Raw genomic sequence first — 18,096 nt, 5'->3', positions numbered from 1 at the left:
TAATCAAGAAAGCCCAGAAGAAACTACACTTCCTGAGGTGGCTGAAGCAAGCAAGTCTTCCCTCTTCCATCCTCACCATGTTCTACAGAGGCACCATTGAGAGTGTTCTGATCAGCTGCATCACTGTCTGGTATGGCCACTGCAACATATCTGACTGCAAGCTCCTGCAAAGGATAGTGAAAACAGCAAAGAACATTATTAGGGTGCCTCTTCCTTCACTACAGGACATATTTTACTAACACAGTGTCCACAAGCCCTGCAGCATTGTGCAGGACCCCTTACACCCCTCACATGGACATTTCACACTTCTGACATCCAAGAGAAGATACTGCAGCATCAGAGCTGTCTGACTCCTAAACACCATGCTGCCACCTGGGATCTTCCACATGGCCTCAACCACCTCTAAAAACAGAACTTTTATACATGCAAGTCACTTTCCTGCAAAGACGAGTGTGCAAGTAGAAAAGAACTGAAAATCTCATATTGACCTTTAAGTATTTTGACACTCTTGATATCCTTCTGCTGTGAAACATTCTGACTTGTCACTGTTTAGACATCTTAAACAACTATTATCATACACTGATAATTTCTGTATTATCTATATTTATTATTATTTATTTATTTATTATGTTACATATCTATTGATTATATTTATGTATCTAGATTGCAAATACCATACATTGCATCAATGTTCATATTGCTTACTACACATCAATATTGTTGCTACTTCTTTGTCTTGTCTTTACACAATGTTGTCTTGTTTGTATTTTAATTTTACATTTTAATTTTAATTCTATTTTTTATTTATTATTTGCACTTCATGTTGTTACACCGTGGACCCTGAGCTTCGCAATTTTGTCTATTTGTGTACTTGTATATGGTTGAGATGACAATAAAGTTCGCTTTGACTTTGACTTCTGCATCTAAAATCTGGAATGGCAATAGAGAATACACCAGGCTAATACCATGTATCATTTAAAATTAATTTCTTCTCACTTCTTTTATTTGGATATTTCACAATTCTTTTTGTGCACTAGTAGTAAAGGATTTAGTATTATAATATGCACTGGTATATCATACACATAAAAGATCTGTACTAGTCACTAACCATTATTCTTCACTATCTTTTAACAATGGCATCCTGTGCCACTAGGAACGATGGGGATGTTTCAATTACTATTGGACCTACTGCATTAAATACTGTAGGATGGTGCATAGCACAGAGCGAAGCAGCAAGAGGAAGCACTGAGCGGAGCAGCAAGCGGAAGCATACAGTGGAAGCACAGAGCAGTGGCGTCTCCCACAGGCAAGTAGCCCGTCGCAAACACCCGAGTAAGTTCAAATGAAGTAAAGCCGGCAGGAATCTTAAAGCCAACGGTCTCTTAGTGATTCAGCTGAACACGGAAAGCGCAGAAGCACCTACAAAAACGGAGAAAATGATATCAACACTAAACATAAGTTCTATCTGCTCTCTGCCCGTTGAGGGCACATTTATATGTTGTGTGTCCTGCAGCATGTACAGTTAGGGTTTTCCGGCTGACGGTGTAGACAGCTTCACCTGCCAAAAGTGTTTAGTTAATTTAGAGTTGGTCAGGAAAATACGCGAATTGGAGGACCGTGTTACGAACCTGATAGCAATTAGGCAAACCGAAAATTGGATCAATTCAGTTTGTTTAGACAATTCGGCTACTTCTGATTCGGATTCGGTCTCTCCTGGTCCCACTGTAGTCAGTGCGTGGCCGAAGTTAGCAGCACCAATTCAGCCACATGGCGAATGGGTAATGGTAAAACGGGGGTCTAAGAAGCCAAAATGTAGTCCCCCAGCACCCAGGTCACCAATTCGGACCCAGAACAGATTCTCAGCACTCCGCAGCTAGCTTGTGGAAACTGTGAATGAGAAAGTGCTCATAATTGGCGATTCCATAGTGCGGAATGTTAGAATTCCAAACTATGTTAAACCAGCAGTTAATGTTAAATGCCTCGCAGAGGCCAAGATTTCTGGCATAGAGGCCACATTGGACCGTGTCGTCGACGATGAAGTATCTATCTTATTGCTGCATGTCGGCACTAATGATATTTATTTACAGCAATCTGAGGTATTAAAGAGGAACTTCATCTCTCTATGCACCAAAGCTAAAAGAAAATGTCGGAATTTAGTTGTATCTGGCCCCTTACCAAGATTATATAGAGGAGATGTGATTTATAACAGATTGCATTCCCTTCACTGCTGGCTTAAAACCTGGTGTGCAAATAAAAGCATAGCATTTGTGAACAATTGGGATGATTTCTGAGAAAGGCCTGGATTTATCAAAAGAGATGGTCTTCAAACTGGAACTCACTAAAGTTCACTGAAGCTGAACAAGCCTTTGTAGACATATCAATAGGAAAGCAAGGTGTAAAGCTTAAGATTAAATTACGTTCATAGACACGCTGCCACTAAATATTCGCAGGCAAATCCACAACTTAATACCGGGAATGCCTGTTAAATATCTTAAACTCATGAGTACCGATTTGGGTAGTGATCACTTCGATGAATGAAACCTGTTATCTTTACAACGGTTGAAAACGAAGATGAGATGGTCAGGAATATTACGTTATTTTTAAAATGTTTCCTTTTCTTTTTCATAACTTCTTTAACACACTACTTCTCCGCTGCGAAGCACGGGTATTTTGCTAGTAACTTATAAAGTTTAAATTCAAAATTTAAATATTACTCCATTAAATTAAGTTACTTCAGATCACTACTTAATTACATTTGATTTAGCCCTTCCCAACGCACTCACAGATTAAAACAAAGACAGTGCGACATCTAGATTGTAATTCTGCTTCAAAATTTGTAGATATTTTGAGTAAGTCGAGTGTAATTGCGAAAAACCATTTAGATCAATTAACATCAAATGTAAGCATGGAAAACAATTTAGATTAGCTAACATCACATTATAATGTGACCTTGGGAGATGCTCTGGATACAGTGGCTCCCCTTAAAACAAAAGTGATCAAAGCACATGGAAACTCGCCCTGGTTTAATGAAAACACTTGAGCTCTTAAATTAGAGTGTCGAAAACTGGAGCACAGATGGAGAACAACAAAGCTACATGTCTTTCAAATTGCATGGACAGAGAGTGTTAATAAATATAAAAAAGCCCTCTTTAAAGCTCGCTCAGAATACTATTCTACAATAACAGATAGCAATAATAAAAATCCTCGGGTACTGTTTAGAACAGAGACTAAATTAACAAATGGGAATTCAGATCTACAGTGCAAAATACCAACAGATATTAGCAGTACAGATAGGCGTGTGCAATATACATCGTTTACGAGTATATCTTAATTCCTATTTTAACGATGTGCGAGATTAAATTATCAAGTATGTAACTCGCTTTGCAAAAAAAACAAACACAGAGTTCATTCACTAATGCAACAGTATAGACCACTGCTCATGCGCAGAGCAAGTTGCGTAGGCGTATACATCCAGCAAGCCACAAGTTAGCGTCGCTCTCTGCCTCAAAATGAGCGAACAAACAGCGCCAGATGATAAAACAGCCTCACCATCTACGTCGTCAGAGTTAATTGCCAGACATGGTTCATTCTCACTCGCATGGCAGTGGTTTGGTTTTGAAAAGACTGATGTTGCTCAAAAGACGGCAATCTGCAAACTATGTGATAAATCGGTTGCCATTAAAGACAGCTCGACAACTAACTTGTTTCACCATTTGCGAACTAACCACCGCACAGAAAACAAAAATACGAAAAGCTTAAGGAGTCAACTGTCTAGCACAAGTCTAAAATAACCAAGGTACAAACACAAAAACACACTCAGCAAACTTTAGCAGACTCATTCTGCAAAAAAGTGCCTTATGGCAAGAAAAGCAACAGATGGTATGACATAATAAACGGCGTCACCAATTACATCGCAAAAGATATGGTGCCAGTTCAAATGGTTGAGAGAGATGGTTTTAAACAACTTTTGAATAATTTAGACCCAAGTAACACACTGCCTGGCCGAAAATATTTCAGTCAAACAGCTCTGCCTAAGTTGTATGATTCGTGTCGCCAAACTCTGACTCATAAACTGCAAAAGGTTTCACATTTTGCCACAACAACGGATTTATGGTCAAGCCGAACATCCGAGCCATACCTCTTCCTGACGGTGCATTTCATTGACGAAAAATGGCAACTGCAAAGCTTCTGTTTGCAAACATCCTACTTCCCAGAAGATCACACTGGCGACATCATTGCGCAAGGTCTGAAAGATGCAATGGCATCATGGTCACTGCAAGAAGACCACATGGTTTGCATGACAACAGACAGCAGGGCTAACGTTGTCAGTGCACTATGGATTAATACAGTAACTGGAAGAGGCTACCTTGTTTTGGGTAAAGGCTTCATAAGCCAAGTTTCCATCCAGTTTTTTGCGATGTTTTGTTATCGACAAGCAGAATATACGTAAAAAAAATGTGCGAAATTTGCTGTCTCCAGCCTGTTTCCATCCAACTGGCTTTTTATCGATAAAATGGTGTGCGTGATGACGTCATCCCCTCCAAAACGAACTGTCACATAAGTTTTGTTGTATCGTGAAAAAAAATCTGCCCTTGAGCCGTTTCCATACATAATTTTGTGTATGTCGCAAATTATCTACCTTTTGTTTTCCACGTTACACCCCCTCCACTAAACAAAGAAACAAAGAAATTGAGAGATTATTCAGTTTTTTTTTGCCAGCTTACTGTTATTTCAGTTTCACAAATAATTGGAATTGTACATAATATCCGAAGACGACAGCAGAATGAAGCAGCTGCTTGTCTGATAGCCCTAGAGCTCGAAGAAAGTACCCCAGTGCGGGTATGGGAGAGACGACGGAATAAGACCTTCTGGAAGGAGGTGGTGGGGAGACACTTCACAGAAAATCTCTGGCTGCAATATTTTAGAATGACACGGCTGATGTTTGAGATGTTGTGTGGATTCATCAGTCCTGATGTTTTGCCCATCACAGGTTGTCACCGACCACCGGTTCCAACCCAAAAGCGGATTGCCATCGCCCTTTACAAGCTGGCAACCTGCGCCGAGTATAGAGTAGTTGGAGAAACTTTCGGGGTTAGTAAAACTACCGTCCATCGATGTGTATATGCTGTGTGCACCGCTATTAAAGAAAAATTAATGCGGTGTTATATCAGACTTCCAACTGTAGCGGAGGCCAATGAAATTGCATATCGCAATTCCTTGGTGCATCTTGTGCCACAGATTTACGGTGTGCTGGATGGCACGCATGTGCCTATTCTTCCCCCGACGGAAGGCTACCGCGATTACATTAATCGCAAAGGGTGGCCATCTATTGTTCTCCAGGCCTTTGTTGATGACAGGTGCATGAAACGAGACATTTGCGTTGGCACTCCTGGAAGTGCCCATGATGCAGCTGTGTTTGCAGCATCGGATCTGTACAGGTGAGCCTACCTTTCAACATCCCTTCTCAGTGCGATAACAACTGAATTAGTACTGTAACCTGCTTCCCTTAAGGTTTTTAATTAAAACTGAAATTTGAATTAATACAAAATAACAACGTTTAATCAAAAAAAACTAAAGTTAATATTAATGAGAGAATTTCTCATATATGCTAAAACATCTGCCATTTAATAATAAGAAAAAAATGTTTAGATAATGAAACACATGGTTTATTAAATATTTTGACTGGCACAGTAAATTACCTTTGCGGTTTTGTATTATTTAGACATCCTGAGAGACACCCCCAGGCTACAGTTGATGTGGAGGGAGTTCAGGTACCCCTTTTAGTAGCAGGAGACCCAGCCTATCCACTACTGCATTGGCTCATCACGAGAAATAACGAGTCTCTTCATCAGACCATGCGAACCGCTCTGCTATTCTCATTTTGATTGCACGTGATGAAAATATATCATGTGACACATTTATTTGCGTTAAAGCCCTTTTTTTCCGACAACAAGTGTTTCCAATGTAGTTTTTGCGACATCTGAAGTATCGATATGGAATTTATTCGCTAAAGTTAAACGGAAAAATATTATGTCGACATGTACAACATTTTATCGATAATTAGCATTTCCATCAGCTAAAATTTGAAGCGCTAAATATTTTTTCGCAAAAACTCCTTGGATGGAAAACTGGTTACTTTGCGATTGTTGAGTAATTTGTGGTTCCTCTATAAAATGCAGGTTAGGTTAAATTGATCTTATTTATTATGATATTTTAAAATACAAAAAGACATGATAAGTAAAGCTGTAGATGAGAAAAATATAATTCAATATAATTTCAAATAATACATTCCATTATACAATAAAAATCTAAGAATGTTGTAATGCAATTATTATATACAGTAAACTTTGAATGTTCCGTTAAATTTTATATTAAATGTTTTCCAGAGAGAAGCATGCAGGATCAAGGATAGACAGAGCCATAGGAGTTTGCAAAAAGGTGGTCGGAGCTTTTTCCAGTAGCTGGAAAAAGAAGAAAGCACTTGTTGATGCACAAGAGCAGCTGAAACTTCCAATGCATAAACTTATCACCGAGTCACCAACAAGATGGGGCTCAAGACAGCACATGATAGAGAGATTTATTGAACAAGAAAAAGCCTTTTGTCATGTTTTGACTGCAGACAAAAAGCACAGGCATCTTGTCCCAACATGGCAAGATGTTGAAGTGCTGGAGGCAGTAAGTAAAGCACTAGGCCCTCTTCCGGAGTTCACAGATGCTCTTTCAGGTGAGCAACTTGTAGCAGTTTCTTACTTAAAACCTGTGCTGGCCTTATTCAACTCTGATGTCCTGGAGGGGAAGTCTGATGACACAGACCTAACCAAAAAAATCAAACAAGCCATTCTAGAGTATCTGAGCTCCAAATACACAGAGGACTGTGTGGACGAGCTGTTGGGTTTGGGATCCACACTTTACCCACGGTTCAAAAATCGCTTTAATAATGATGACAGGATCGAAGCCATTACAATGGCAGCTGCGAGAGAACTTATGGCTGTGGCGACAGTGGAAGACAGCCCTATCTCAGGACCCTCAACTGCTTCAGCTCACCCAATGGCTGTAGAAACTGGATTAGGTGATGACGCAAGGGAGGGAGCAAAAAGAAAAAAAGTCTTTTGGAAGCTATTTCAAAAAAGCACAGGAATTCAGTGAAGAGATCAAGAGCTACTTAATGATACCTGAGGTGGACAGTGAGGTAAATCCACTTGAGTGGTGGAAAACACAAGAAGTACATTTCCCCAGATTGGTACCTGTGCATTCCTGCCTCAAGCAGTGCTTCTGAGAGGGTTTTCAGCACCGGATGAAATGTTGTGACATGTAACCGTGCTGTTTTGAAGCCAGATGATATGGACAGGCTGGTGTTCCTGTCACACAACTTGAAGTTTCTCCAGTACAATTTTACACTTCTCATAACTTTCTCAAACCTCATAACTTTGTGCAATATTGGACAAAGGAAGTTAGTAATTTATTTAATAGTGTTAGTTTGTGTAAAACTTGTTTACAAATGCTACTTCTGAAGTATTCGATAGATGTTTACATGTTTACAGTATAGTACAGTATGTTAGATTTTGTGATTCTGTGTCTTGCTTGCATGCAGCACATGTTCAGTTCATGACCTGTAATTGTGATGTTCAGGTATTTTATTTCCTGTGCATTCATAGCTTGTTTACATGAATAGTAGGTGCTCTCATTTCAATAGTTTTGTTGGTCTTAGTGCAAATGTTTGTGTACATCCTGTAAGCCACTGTTCAGTTATGTACTATAATACATACTGTAATAAGTTGATTGGTGAATTTAATGTTTTTGTTTTACTTCATCCATCCTCCCATCCATTATCGTAACCGCTTAATCCCAACTTGGATCGCGGGGGGAAGGGGAGGTGGGCATAGCCTGTCCCGGGAACAACTAAGGGCGGGTGCCAACACACCACAGGTTGCACACTCTCGCACAGCCACACTCACACAATTACAGGGTAAATTTAGACTCGCCAATCAGCCTACCCTGCACACTTTTGGACTGTGGGAGGAAACCAGAGCCCCTGGCAAAAACCCACGCAAACACGGGGGGAGCGCGCAAACTCCACACAGAAAGGACCCAGGTGTTTTACTTCAGTTTTATTTAAATAAATAAGACCAGTTTTCCTTAAATGTTTCATTAAGCTACAATTAATTTTCTATTACCAAGACCAAGCTAGATCTTAATAAGACTTACAAACACATGTTTAAAGGATGCAAAATATCTTGGAATTATCGTTATTTATATCGCAAGTCCCAGAAAATATCGAGATATTTTTTTTTGCCAATATCGCAGACCCCTAAGTACAGACTTTATGAACTTCCTCAATGAGAAAATTAAAAATATGAGATCCCAGATCTCAGCATCACAGTACAAACCAAATACTAGCTTTGCAGACCCTGTCTCACATTGCATTCAGCACTTTAGTAATTTTAATCCTGTAACTGAGCAGGAAGTCTTAACTTTAATTTCTAAAATGAAGCCCACTACTTGTTCCCTAGATCCAGTGCCAACAAAACTAGTAAAAAGTGCAATGGATGTTCTTGCAGCGCCTATTCTAAACATTATCAATAGTTCATTACTGCACGGCACATTACCTGATGCACTAAAAGTGTCAGTCAATAAACCATTACTTAAACTGTCAGACCTAGACCCACACATACTAAATAATTATAGGCCTATTTCAAATTTACCCTTTCTCTCTAAAATACTAGAAAAAGTAGTCGCCAATCAGCTTCAGTCACACCTTACGCATTACAATTTATTTGAGAAATTCCAGTCTGGTTTCCGCACTGGTCATAGTACAGAAACGCACTAACGCAGGTTGTAAACGACATTCTGATATCCTCTGATGAAGGAAACTCCACTGTAATTATGTTGTTAGACTTAAGTGCAGCATTTGACACCATTGACCATTCTATTTTACTGCACAGGCTAGAAATTACAGTATGTTGGGCTTACAAGCACCGTGCTCGCTTGGTTTAGTTCTTATTTATCAAATCGATTCCAATATGTACAGAAATGTGCTGACAGTACTCCATCATTATACACAGAAGTTCAATATGGTGTCCCACAGGGCTCAGTACTGGGACCTTTACTGTTTTCACTTTACATGCTTCCACTGGGATCTATCATTAGGAAACATAATGTTAATTTTCACTCGTATGCAGATGACACCCAGTTATACCTTTCATTTAGATCAAATGAAGTTTCTCCAATGTTGTCTTTAATTAGTTGTGTTAGTGAATTAAAGGAGTGGATGAATGAGAACTACTTGTCTTTAAATACAGATAAAACAGAGATGTTAATTGTTGGAGGGAATGACGCTGATCACAACAATATTTTGTCATCATTTAACTCAGTTGGAATCCCTATTAATTTTACTAAATCAGCCCACAATCTAGGAGTTATCTTTGACTCTAGCATGTCATTTAAAGCATATTACAAAGTTGTCCAAATCATGTTTCTTCCATCTTAAAAATGTTAGGAAATTAAGGTGCTTTCTAAATAAACAGGATTCTGAGAAATTAATTCATGCATTTATTTCTAGTAGGATTGACTACTGCAATGCGGTGTTCACTGGATGTTCAAACTGTTCTTTATACAGCCTCCAGTTAATCCAAAATGCTGCTGCAAGAATTATTACAAGAACAAGAAAATATGAACACATAACTCCAGTTCTTAAATCCTTACACTGGCTCCCGGTTAAGTTTAGGGCAGATTTCAAAATCCTCCTTTTAACATATAAAGCATTAAATGGCCAAGGTTCGGCTTACTTGTCTGAACTTATCATGACTTACAAACCAGAGCGCACATTAAGATCTCAAGATGCCGGTCTGCTTAGGATTCCAAGGATTAATAAAATAACAGTGGGAGGTCGAGCTTTTAGTTACAGGGCCCCTAAACTGTGGAATGGTCTGCCTGCTACTATAAGAGATGCCCCTTCAGTCTCAGCTTTAAATCCCAGCTGAAGACTCACTACTTCAGTTTAGCATATCCTGACTAGAGCTGCTGATTAACTGTACATACTGCATCTCTGTTGTTAGTCATTAGCACTAAAACATAAGTAACATGATAGTTATAATTGGATACTAACCCTCACCTATTCTGTTTCTCTTCTCGGTACTCAAATGTGGCACTTGGTGCCACGGCCCACCTGCCAAGTTGTTTTGCCTGCCTAAGGTAAAGTCATCCCTGATGGAGGATCACAGGAATCATGGGAAAGAGGGGTCCTTTCATCGGATTGGCTGGCCCAGCACTGTTTCAGCCGTGGAATGGCCAAATGGGGAGGCAGCTTGATGGATGAGGTTTCCAGGACTCTAAACAAATCCAAATCATATTACTGTATGTGATATAATCTACTGTTAAATTCTGCTACGTACTTCTAAAATTTTTATTTGTATACTGTATTGAGGATTTGTTACTGTTCTGTGTATTGTATTGTATTATATTGACCACCTTCTTTTTGACACCCACTGCATGCCCAACCTACATGGAAAGGGGTCTCTCTTTGAACTGCCTTTCCCAAGGTTTCTTCCATTTTTTCCCTACTGGGTTTTTTGGGAGTTTTCCTTGTCTTCTTAGAGAGTCAGGCTGGGGGGCTGTCAAGACGCAGGGCCTGTTAAAGCCCACTGCGGCACTCCTTGTGTGATTTTGGGCTATACAAAAATTAATTGTATTGTATTGTATTGTGCAACAAAATAATGATGAAAAACCTTTTTACATTTTTGTAGTGTAGAATACCCAGGAGTTTAGGGGTGTTATGTAAACTGGGTGTCCTTTTAGCCTTGGGTCCCATTGAGATTTATTTTCCTCCTGCATCCCACCAGCTGTAGTCCTATCTAATAAAGAAGCTGCTCTGTGCAGAAAAGAAATGGTGCTGCACCAAGTCTGTGTAAACCAGGATTGGTGACTGACAGAGCATTTTCTGAGGTGTTGTTGACAGACTCATTGTGTCATTCAGCCTTAATGGTCAACCAAAAAGCAGTGCCATGAAACTGCTCCAAATCTGCTGTGATATGCAGTGTACTGTATGTCACAGGTTGTGCACAGGGATTAATACAGACGTCATACTAAGATGCTTAACATCCCAGGACTTAAAGACACGCTCTACTCCAACAGACTCAGAAAATTAAGCCTGTTTAATCTAAAGTAAAGGAGACTATATGGGGACCAGGGGTCTCATGTATAAACGGTGCATACGCACAAAATTGTTGCGTAAGAATATTTCCACATTCAAATCGCGATGTATAAAACCTAAACTTGGCATAAAGCCATTCACATTTCCACGGTAGCTCATACCATCATACGCAAGTTCTGCGCTTGGTTTTGCAGACTGGTGGCACCCAGCGGCAAAGCAGTGCTACTGTTCCAGAGTGGTTTCTCTTTTTTTTCAGAACCACATCCCTGACTTTATAAATACACTGAAATTAACCACATATTGCTTATTAGTTTAATGCATCTAATTGTAATTAACCTGTAACAATATAATGGGCCACAGAATGGTCAAACTATTCCAAATACCATAACTGCTTTAGCGTTGTTACTCTCACTGCACCTTCTTCTTCTTCTTTCAGCTGCTCCCGTTAGGGGTTGCCACATCAGATCATCTTTTTCCATATTACTCTCACTGCACCACTCGAAGTATTTATATCACTGTATCTGAGTGTGGGATCACAGCTGTAAAGCAGCTGATCAGAAAGAGAATTATCGGTATACAACATCAAGCACACGCTGTCTCAGCCATTCGCTATTTGAACTGCTCTCATCTGACAAACACTTCAGAGTCTTTCCTGTACTGACCTCGCAGTTCAGAAACAGTTTCATCACAAGAACTCTAAATGCACTCCATCAGTCCATCAATTGCTCCTAGTAGAACTGTCTGTACTTATAAGTACAATCACCTCACTGTAAACTTGCAATACAGTTATAATATTGCACAACCTTTATAAAGCCACTTTATAAAGCGCGTATTTACATATGATGATGATATCATTTTTAAGATGAAATGCAGCAAAATATGTTTATTATATGATACAGATAAAACTTTAACTACACGGTGCTGCAGCGGTAGCCAGGAGCTGGAACTTCGTTCACAGATTGTGCCTGCCTTGCGCTGTATTCTTGCTGTGGCTGGCGCGACAATGGAAGGATAGATGGAAAGAATCATTAAACATTACGAAGATATTTTAATGTTCCTTAAAAGTTTTGAAGAATCGGTGTTCTAAGCTTACAGATGGCTTAACATCTATTACAGAGCTGATTGTGTGGCGATTGGGTATTTGGAGAAAGGAAAGTAAGGACAGGAATTGGGGGTTAGTACGTCTGAAAGAGACAGTACTTCTGTAATAAAGTATTTCATCGAAGGTCACACATGGCACAGCAAGCATCTTGCGTGAGGCATGCACAATCACTGCACCACCATGTTCCCATGTTATCATGAAAATGATAGCACATATACATCTCAGTATTTTAATTATTCAGAGAGCTGTAATATTACGAATGTAATGGATTCTGTGTCCTGTCAGAGGAAGAGAAAGCCCAGAAGCACATAGTGATTCACACACATACAGCACATAGAAGATCAAAAAACAAAACAAAGCATTTAACGTGCTAAGATGAAATTTATGATGTTCTACTTTAATGACAAAATAAACTACGTGATTAAATTGGAAATTTCGAGATTAAAGTTGACATTTTGTGCTTCCCCCCCCACCCCCCCTTGTGCCATTTTTTTCTCTGTACCCTAATAAGCTTTCATATGACACTGAGACGGTGGGCTACGACTCGCCTTTTCACAGCGACTTTGATATCTGACACATTCTTTTTTATTTCGGGCACTGTGCGACTTTGTGAACTTGGAGCTTTCGAGTTTCTCCGACACTCTGTCACTCGATCGATTTCCTTTTGTTGATTATACCACTGTTTAAACCAACAAATAAACTTTTTCCTTGCCTCCACTTGGTATTCGCTGAAATTCTTCTATTTTCCCTCATACTTTTGCCATTGTCTTTTCACAGAAGGCTGATCTTAAGGGCTATTTACATTGATTTGCATATTCAAAGAGGTGTAATTCTGGGAGGAGACGGGGCGGGGCAGCAGGTGTGTGCACGTGCGTTACTTTTCACACTGACTGGGATTTATGTAGCGGAAGAACGGGAAGTTGGCGAACGCACAGATTTATGCATCTGGATTTTTTTGTGCGTAAGTAGTACATTTCCGCTTTTGTTCTTACGTCATGTTATAGTGTGAATTCTACACACGGCGTTATACATGAGGCATAATTGCCAAAGGTATCAATAAAGCAGATCCGGCAGAATTCTTTAAACTTAAGGGTGAATCATGTACTCAAGGACAAAAGTGAAAATTAAGGGGAAATGCATTTAGAGCTGATGCCAGAAAACACTTCTTTACACAGAGTTGTGGGAATCTGGAACAAACTACCAACTAAGATTTCTGTCTAAACTATGATATGGGATGCCACTTCTGGGCCAGTGATGAGGAATGACTGAGCAGATGCTTTAAAGAAAGGATATACAGTTCAGAAATGTAATTATGGACTGGTCAATTTATTGTCCACCTGAATTAAGATACAACAGCAATATAAGAGCACTACGGCCTAACATAATTTTTGCATAACTAGCTGAGCTAACCCATCTAAGATGGGTTGAAATCTATGTAATCAACATAAGCCTCAGTGCTCTAATGCTCGCAGTGCACCATGCAATGCATTATGTCTCTACTATATGCCATTTGGTATGGGATGTGTAAAAACAGTATTAGTGTTTGCAATGTGCCAAATTTTGGAATGACAGAGACATAACAAGTGGACAGACACACAGACATTTATCCTTTTATTAAGGTAGATAATCAAACAGGAAGTAGAAGAGGTTGCTTTATTGTACAAAGTAGCATATATGCAGGAGAATACTTTAAGAGTCATCTATGGAGAAAGAGTAAAGAAATGAGAAGCTTAATTATATTGTAAGTAACATTTTAACCTGTCAGGTTTCAACAAGGAGTTATCGTTTTCTCTTGACACTTACTGGTGTGTTGCAGTTTTATAAGGGCTGCACAGGATATGTTGAAAATGTGCGTTTAATCTCAGGAAATTGCCTAATTAGCTGGGAAGGTGCTATTGGTGGTCATTACTTTGACATGGCTTTCTCATAGTAGCTTCATCTTAGTTTAATCCTGATGCTCTGTATATTCAATTAATCATCATTATTATTTATGGTATTCATATTCAAAATCCGTACTAACCCCTACTTTCTCTTCTGTTCTTTTTCTTGTTTTCTGTGGTGGCAACCTGCACCACCACCACCTAATCAAAGCACCATGATGTCCCTACATTGATGGATTAAAGGCCAGAAGTCCACATGACCATCATCATCAAGTTCTTCCATGTGAACCCTGAATACAATGAGGACTGATGTGAGGTAATTTATGTTAGGCAGAATGCCTAGAGGGGGCTGGGCGGTCTCGTGGCCTAGAACCTCTGCAGATTTTATTTTTTTCTCCAGCCATCTTTTGTCTTTTTTCTCTTTCTTCATCATGTAAAGCTCTTTGACCTGCATTATTTGTATGAAAATGTGCTATATAAATAAATGTTGTTGTTGTTATTATTATTATGAGCGGGCTATTACTAAGGGGAGTACAGAATGGGGTTTGTAACAAGTCTGAAAATCACATTAACATATACATATTAATAATATAATAATAATAATTATATAATGTAATATGTAGACATTAGTTATAAGAAACACCTTACTAAACATATAAACTGAGCACATAGAATAAAAATGACATTTTTAAAAAATCCATTAATATCCATCCATCATCCAACCCACTGTATCCTAAGTACAGGGTCACAGGGGTCTGCTGGAGCCAATCCCAGCCAACACAGAGTGCAAGGCAGGAAACAAACCCCGGGCAGAGCACCAGCCAACCACAGAAAATCTGTTACTATGTGTAATTCAAATAAATCATAAATTATTCTTGAAGCAGAAAAGTGTGAATGAAGAAGTTCATATATCTGAATAATATACAATGCAATCCTCACTCATCCCACTGCATGCAACGTCGAGATGACTCCATTTTCCTGAATGAACCAGGTAAAAAAAAAAAAATATATATATATATATATTCAAAGGCATTTTTGTGGATGTCTAATAAAGCAGTGGGTAGTGTTGCTGCTTCAAAGCTCTTAGATTTCAGGTTTATTTCTAAGTAGGATTTCTTTGTTTGGAGTGTGCATAATGTCCCCTGGTTGATATGGGATTCTTCCAAGGCCTACCACTTCTACGCCGAGTAATGAAACTGAGCTTCCCATAAATACATGTGAATGCCTCAACAACTGTATACAGTATATCCAGATGTACACAGACATTAGGCCTCTAAGGTTGACTTCTGCCTTGTGCAAACTGCCACTTTATAACCACTCAGTTTCCATGTGATTAGTTTTAAATGGAATAAGCAGACATAAATATGAAAGACTAAATATTATTATGCTCTGAATGTGGACTACATGTGTGCATTATTCCCACTAAATGAGTTTCTATTACACTAAAGACAAAATGCATCAGTTTCAATATGAACAAAGGGAGGTTATCAGCTGTTAAAATCTGCTCATTCAAAAAAAACTAAATACTGTATGTCAACTTTCAGTTGTTCTACATAAGTCCCCGCTTTTATTGTGATAACACACATTTAAAGCTTATATATATATATGTATATATATATATATATATATATATATATATGACTTAATGCAAAGTAAAAATCCATTGATTGTAGTATTTTCTCACAAATCGATATACTTGAGTAGATATCCATGTGAATCAATCTTTTTTTTTTTTTTAATCCTTGACGAGGCCACACAGTACACGGATCCCTCCATTCCTGACGGAAGACTACAGTGCCCATGGGTCTCTGCACTGAATGCGCACGAGCAGTTCTTTATTTTAAAATAGTCTCGTGGTTTCTTGTTTGAAATAAGCCATCCGAGAAACACAGTCGTGCAGATTTAAACACGACATCGAAGTCCATTTTGGCTTTAAAAATTGTTAGGCAGAGAAATACGGTGAAGCACAGTTCAAAACGGCACTAAACAGCTCAGAATTAAACTGCACACTCACCTGCTGGATATGGTACCCTTAAATTCAGGACACGCAGACAGGTGACTTTGTTTGTTGTCAGTCGATACTCGGAGACGTGATGGCGCTCGTTCGACCACACCTGCTGCGTACGATCAGGTTTCGCTTCGCTGTGACGTTTTCACGTCAGCCCGTGCAGCACGATCGTGAGACCGCGCGTCACTGCACGAAAGCGCGGGCACGAGACCGAGAACGTGCAGAGCATGCAATTAGGATTCTGTCGATTTCTAGAGCGTAACGAACTGTTTACTTCAAAAAGGGTCACTTGCACTTGTCAACGCACGGAGCAGCAGCATCTCCCACGGTGACTCTAAGCCTGACCAATGTGAAATAATTGAAAGAAAACTTACTCTATTTACGCTAAAAGTGACATTCCCCAAACCGATCTTTAAATGGAATTTGATTCCCTAGCAATAGTGGGTTAATTTACATTTTAAGTTAAAATAAGTAACAAATAACACCATCCCACCATTTTCTGATTCCAATGGTAATAATACTTCTTTGGATTTATATAGCGCTTTTCTCATTACTCAAAGCGCTCAGCAATTGCAGGTTAAGGGTCTTGCTCAAGGGCTCAACAGAGCAGAAGTCCACCCATCAATTCCGCTCTATCCTGAGTTGATCCCAGGGCGCAAGGCAGGAAATAAACCCCGGGCAGGGCACCAGCCCACCACAAGGCACACAAACTAGGGACAATTTAGAATCTCCAATGCACCTAACCTGCATGTCTTTGGACTGTGGGAGGAAACCCATACAGACATGGGGAGAACATGCGAACTCCATGCAGGGAGGAACCAGGAAGTGAACCCAGGTCTCCTAACTGCGAGGCAGCAGCGCTAACCACTGCACCACCCAGAGCAGAGTCCCTTTTTGGCATTTACGAGATTTGAACTGGCAACCTTCCGCTTGCCAGTGCAGATCTTTAACCTCAGGGTAGGGGTTCTTGGTGCTTTAGCCATTCCCAAGAGGGTCAGTCAATGGACTGCACTTGGCACCAGCTCATCATACAGAATATAAGCCAGCCTTTTGCTTTTTTAACTCATTCAGCATTTTTATTCAGTCCTGGTCACCATTATTGGCACCCATGAAATTTAAGTAAAACGTGTAGAATATCTCCTGGGAAAAAAGATCATCTATAGACACTCATGTTTGGGACAGGCATTAATTAACATTTAATAAATTTTTTTTTACATGATCTGAAAATCTTTAAAAAAGATTCAAGGGTGTTTCCTAAAATTTTGTTTTTCAAATCAAATCAAAATCTTTATTGTCATTGTAGCAATGAGACATTGTACAACAACATTTTTTGGTACAATTTTCCAGTGCAGAAAAAATAAAATTAAAACAAAAACAAAACACAATTACTCAAGTTACAACTAAAATAAGGGAATGGAATAAGTATCCAAAATTTTCCATAACAGCAGAACAATGTTTTCCATTTATACATACATACATACATACATTATATTGCACTTGTCCCTTATCTAATGTTAACTAAGCAGTCCCCTGTGACCCCGTGTTTGGATATAGTGGGTTGGACAATGACTGACTGACATTATATACTCTAATAAGTGTTCAGCAAGAGTAAATTAAATTGAATTGAATGTTGAGATTTGAACCATCTGTATTCTATTTGGTCTTGAGCCAATCAGTGGCCTTCCTCGTGGCATCTAAACAACAGTTTTAAAAAGTGAACATCTCACACATACAACTAATAAATAAGGCCAAATTACTTCACCTATTGTTCACCATTTAAGCAAAACAAACCATTATAATATCTTAAAAATATAAATTACTATATTCTTTCATAATGAAATAAAATATGACATAAAGCTAAACTATTCTTAAATTATTCATAGAGGACTATGTTGAATCAAAAATATATTTACATATATTTGTCATAATAAAATATTCAAACAATACAATTTGTGAA

At 39.0% G+C, this 18,096-nt stretch overlaps 1 protein-coding gene across 5 annotated transcripts in view; it reads right to left on the bottom strand.

The window, feature by feature from the left end:
- hdac11 (histone deacetylase 11) overlaps positions 1–16,324 on the bottom strand; it is a 166,591-nt gene extending 150,267 nt beyond the window's left edge. Inside the window, exons 1-2 of one of the 5 annotated variants that reach the window (XM_039771236.1) lie at positions 16,146–16,321; positions 4,139–4,246 (exon numbers count right to left, since the gene is read on the bottom strand). The gene's annotated coding sequence lies outside the window, so the exon portion shown is untranslated. Of the gene's footprint in view, positions 1–76; positions 117–4,138; positions 4,247–16,145 lie in introns of those variants that run through there. The other 4 variants (XM_039771237.1, XM_039771234.1, XM_039771238.1 and 1 more) reach the window with 4 other exon arrangements.
- Between the last annotated feature and the right edge of the window lie 1,772 nt (positions 16,325–18,096).

Source organism: Polypterus senegalus, chromosome 12 (assembly GCF_016835505.1).
Source record: "Polypterus senegalus isolate Bchr_013 chromosome 12, ASM1683550v1, whole genome shotgun sequence".
In the NCBI taxonomy this organism is placed as follows: domain Eukaryota; kingdom Metazoa; phylum Chordata; class Cladistia; order Polypteriformes; family Polypteridae; genus Polypterus; species Polypterus senegalus.
This window is presented reverse-complemented; position numbering and strand designations above follow the sequence as displayed.